This window comes from Sinohyriopsis cumingii, chromosome 18, assembly GCF_028554795.1.
Source record: "Sinohyriopsis cumingii isolate HCF-2022 chromosome 18, ASM2855479v2, whole genome shotgun sequence".
NCBI classification, from domain to species: domain Eukaryota; kingdom Metazoa; phylum Mollusca; class Bivalvia; order Unionida; family Unionidae; genus Sinohyriopsis; species Sinohyriopsis cumingii.
The window spans coordinates 19,454,496-19,460,289 of NC_142978.1; positions in this window are offsets into that span (position 1 = coordinate 19,454,496).

A 5,794-nucleotide genomic window follows, 5' to 3' on the forward strand; every position below is an offset into this window, starting at 1 on the left:
ACAACAAAAAAAACACCTTTAGGTCTCAGTGTTTAGAAGCCCGACTGTGGGATCTCTCTCTAATCAATGGTTTAAAACTTGAAGATCGCGAAAACAGATGCCCGGATAAGGGTCACGTGATCATCTTTAGATCACGTACTCTCAGCATGACCCTGACAAGAACCAATCATTTTACTCAAAGAATAAAATTTTAAAAAGTTGTTTACTTCACTAAAATTTATTTACAAGCCTAGGTTTTGTTCAATGCAGCCGCGATCTCACTGTTGTTATTCCCACAATAAAAATAAAGTTAAAAAACACTTGTTGAGTGACTGTTACTAATTATGAACTAAGGTCTGGATCCAGGTCAGCCTTATGTTTTTACAAAAATGAAGAGTCAAGGTCAAACTATTTTCTGGAAAAAGTATCGAGTTCCTAGCAAACAGAACTACATTATTTTGACATATAATGAAATTAAGAAATAAAAAGATTTTCAAACTTACAAAAAATTAAATCAGATATAAATTAAATCAAATAAACTTAACAACGTATAGTTGTAAAAGCTTTAATTAAGATCAATAATATAGTCCTTAGTAAAGTAGAAATTTTCCAGCTTCGCGGATGTTAAAATTTTTAAATCAGGACTAGTATCCATGAAAGCTTTGCGTCCTGAGATACAATGGAAGAAGAAAGCATAATGTTTTCTAAGTTCTTGACGATATTCTAAGAACTAAATGAGCATTCAACTCACGATTTAGCAATTATGCAATACATTAAAATACCTGTTCTGAGACATCTACAGCCATCCTCCATGACTGTCGTTGAAATGATGCTGCCCACAGTTCATATTAAATCTAAAACCGTTGGTAAATGTACCACGTCCCTGTGGATGTGCTAGTTATTCTTTTACCTTACCTCACTCATATGAAGTCAAAAATCGTGGATAAATTTATCATGTTCTGTGGATGTACTAGTTATTCTTTTAATTTACCTCACATAAAGCCAAAAAGCTTACATAAATAAATCGTGTCCCTGTGGATGTACTAGTTATTCATTTACTCTACCTAACCTCCTTCTAAAGCCAGAAATCATCTGTAAATACCTCATGTCCCTGTGGATGTACTAGTTATTCATTTACCCTGCCTAACCTCCTTCTAAAGCCAGAAATCATCTGTAAATACCTCATGTCCCTGTGGATGTACTAGTTATTCATTTACCCTGCCTAACCTCCTTCTAAAGCCAGAAATCATCTGTAAATACCTCATGTCCATGTGGATGTACTAGCTATTCATTTACCTTACCTCACATCATTATTAAGCCAGGAATCGTAGGGACTATATGATGCCCCAGTGCATGAAGATAGAATTTCTTACTTATCTACCAGTGTGATACACTTATTCCACACTAATCATAAATTGTAAATACGGACATAAATGAAAAATCACTAAGAAAGCATTAAAATTAAACTAAAGGAACTAGCTAGTATTGCAATAATAATAATGTAGTTTGTTTGTTGTTTAATCGGTCTATGATTCTGTTAGGCATAGCACAAAAGCGAAATCACACAATGTATTCTTTGTTAAACAGTTTAAAACACTCCTTATTTAGTAAACGTTAAGGATTGATCTTAGAACTTGTACAGATTCAAACTGGATGCCGTTGGAAATGATTCATGAAAGGCACATACAACTAGAATTCTGAAATCCGTAGTAAATGCACCCTTATTCTCTCACTTATAACAATTTTCCGTCAAATCTGCCACACACCACTACCAAATTCCACATTCCCGCTACGTATCATTGCTCAGGATGGGTAAACTTAGTTGCTAAAACCAGTGTGTTCATCAACGACAAATACTAAATGAAATCTCACAGTTGCAGATTTCTGTATTACGATATGTTTGATGACAAGCGCCAAACCACTTTTACGCATGCAAACACAGACGAGTTGTCTCTCGTGATTCGCGTTTTATAGCTGAGACAAGAATTGATTTTATTTTTTCGATAGTGCTCGATTTATATTGCGATCGGTCACTCAGTTTTAAGAATTATCAAATGATCATTTGGTTGATCGATCCACCAATACTTATGCACTGAGAGAAACGGGTGCATAGGCTTTTAAAAGTAGTCATGGAAAGACACTAAAGCAGGCAGAAAAATATCCAGATCTCTGCATTGATCCAGATCTCTGCATTGATCCAGATCTCTGCATTTGCGTATAAATATTGAGACGTATTTATATTTTTGTATTATTTATTAAAACGCATAACGCATTTATCCTTTAATGAAACCTGATATGTAATGTGCGTTTCAATTAGACGGGTGCCTGCTAAATCAAAACGTTCTGTACTATATTTATTCATTCATCTAATCAACAACGTTCAATGTACCAGTCTGATTACTGTAATTATACATAAGCTTGAAACAGACCTTAGAGAATACCATCACAAAGCAGCATACAATTTAGAACGTATTTTTTATCCATGAAACCCTATGTAATGCTGACATTGTGCTTGAGTATGTAATATAGTTAGGTGTCCAAAACTGTGAAAATATAGACCACAAATGGATTTTACAAATGCATGTAGCGTAACAAGACACGTCCGATTATTTTAAAATGTGTCTGTGATGAACGTCGTTAAAAACAAGACATAAAGATTGCAATGTCGAAATGGCATCCATCCATCTTAAGACTGGCGTCCATCGGTTCGTTCGTAGTCAACTTTCGTTAGAAGGAATTTGAAAGGCAGAATAATTTTCTGTTTTGTTCGTGATCATCGTCAGAACTTGCCAGTAATTTTTTGAAGGGGAAATTAATATCCATAGAAATGCGCTGCTAAAAATAGGTCACGATATTTAGGCTAAAAGGGTCAAGTTGTCAAAAGAGACGTTTTATTACACAATAGTTGTGGACCTGGTATATCTCTTTTCAGAGAATAAACTGTAATCAGACATTGCAGGAGACTAGAGTGTCATGAAACAAAGCTAAATTAATAATAATAATAATAATAATAATAATAAGGTCGTCATATGACCCCTTCACCCTACAACATAATTTAATTTGTTACTCAATTCTTACGTAAAAGATTATCTCAGTATATTGGCTTTCTTTCCTTATGTACGTATTAATATCGCAAACACGAAACCATATTGACTAATATTTTGTGAAGACGTCAAGAACGCTTTACTTTATCCTCAGATTCATTAATATTTTATTGCTTTCAATAACACAAAAGGCCACACGTTGTATAATTACTGGAGAAAGAAAATGAAAAGTTTGAAGCACACGACGTTTACAATTAAAATCTTGGCATACTTCAATGAAATTGGTCTAGAGCTATTTGAGAATTGGCGATATCGAACGGTTGTATATATCAGGTTTGGCAGAACGTTTGCAAGATTTGCATAGCAGACTATGGTGTTACATATATGAGATTTAATTTATATTTCATTTAAGTTGTATTTGATTTGATTTGATTGTTTATAGGTTTTGGAATCTTTTTATTTTCTTTAATGTCAATATAATGTACTTTTGTTTAAAAGGAATTTGATATTTTCCAGAAAATTCAGTTTAACCTGAGCTTTAACTTAAGAACCTAATAATAGAAACACTTTCTTTCTTCTTTTTTTTTAACATAGTTCCTGGCCTTGATTGAGGGACAAGTAAACAACTTTTTCTAGCAGTAAAATTAATGGTTCTTATCAAGGACATACAGGAGCTATGTGACTTTTACATGTAAACATGATCGCATCATCTTCTATTTCATAATATATTTCGCAGTTAGGCATTTCCGAAATTGCGAAATACTTAGTATTAATAGTGATGTTGAGAGAGAGAGAGAGAGAGAGAGAGATCTGAGAGTCCATGGCTTTTAAACACTTGATGTCAAGTTCTTTTTTTCTGTTGTGACCAGTAATGAACTTTTGAGTTTTTGAGTTATTTATGTATGTAAAGAAAATAAAAAGATTCCGAAACCCACAGACAGTCAAATCGAATCAACCACAAATTAAATCAAATATAAATTAAATAAAATATATGTAACAAGTGCAAGATATTTAAGGATGCTTGATTATAAACTTCTTTCCGATTTTGTTTCAACGGGTAATATTAGGAGTCACGTGAAGGTAAATTATAGTCTGTCAGTCGGTATTATCTGTTTAATCTCATGAGAAGGCGACATAACTTTGTATGGCTATTAATATTTTTTTAAAATTGTCTAGACGTTTGAGGAAATGTCCACTACCTCATATTAGAATAAGCTCAAAGAATTATTGATTGCTCTATTATAAAAAAATAATTGTTTCTTGGAACATTTTGTGTATTACGTATAAACCGTGTTTATTACTTTAATACGTATTGGAAAATTTGTAGCGTTTTTGCATCCACATCTCATCTCATTCTCCCTCGTTAGTATCTGACGATGTTGATGTCTCATATAATACTATAGACCTAGAGGAAAGGGCATGACGATTTCTTTATAATGTAGAAAATATGAATCCCGATGACTCAGAATCAAGTAGTGAGGAGGAAGTCATTGAGGAGGAAAATAAAATAGAACACTTTTAGTAAAAGGATAGTGGATAATTTTGTCAGAAAGGCATGCTGTTGAGGAGAAAATTGCATTGTTAGTCAAAACAAATATGTTATTTATGAACACATCTTACACATGAGGAGAATGCTAAAGGATTAGAGAGAAACAGTGCCAATTGATCGAGATACTACTTGACAATGGAGCGACTGGAATGGATATTTTGTCCAGTTCTTTTAGCCCCTGCGTGCCATACGGCATTGCGTTTATCAAATTTTATGTCATCTTTGCATATTAAGAAAATGTATCATAGTGTCTTACATCCAATACAAAGATGCTGATATTATTCACCACGGATGATCATAAAAGCTGTTTAATTAATCTTGGGCGAATGTTACTAGATAGATAACAATTTACATTATTTTGCCTACAGTTTGATACCAAATTTTGTTAACAGTTTTGCTTTCAATATTCTCAACGGATGAAGAAAATACTACTTGTGAAATGTTACATTAGTGCCTAATCAGGATTCTGTTTATGTAAACAATTCAATTATTCTATTACAGTTTATGCAACGGTGCCTTAACGTAAACTGATGATGGGGTGATGTTTTTGTCGTTGATTCATTCAGTTCGACGCGTCACTGACTCATCATTCCTCTTGTGTTTTTGATGAACCTGATCAAGAAGAAAGAGGTCTCCGAATATTTGGGCTGTATTTATATCTTTGATTCATTCACTTATACGTGTCGCTCATCATTTGTCTTGTTGTCTATGATGCTGATAAACATAGTAGTATGTTTATCCGGGTTGGTTAAATTTTAACTTTGACCAGTCATTTAGTAAACAATGTTGGACGCACCTGTCTGTATGATGTAAATAAACTAAGTTTGAAACAGCACTTGAAGCGTGTTATGTATGTATGTATGTATGTATGTATGTATGTATGTACTTGCATGCGTACGTGTGCGTGTGTGTGTGTGTGTGTGTGTTCATTGCTATTGATCTGCCTAAAACTATATTATCTCTTCTAGCAATTTTGTTTCAAATTTTTATTAACAATTTTGCAGTCAGGCTGAAAGGAAATGTGAGGCCCAAATAATGTATGGTAAGCATAGGTCCCCAAAACTGTGTGGTATATATGGAGCCCCAAATATGTGTGGAGTAGAAATATATGAACTTTTAGAGTCTTTCATTAAGTCAAGATAACAGGCTTGATGCGGTTAATCTCGTCCTCTTGTAAAGGTGACATGCGTTATCAAATCGGGTATCAGATAACTGGGTATAT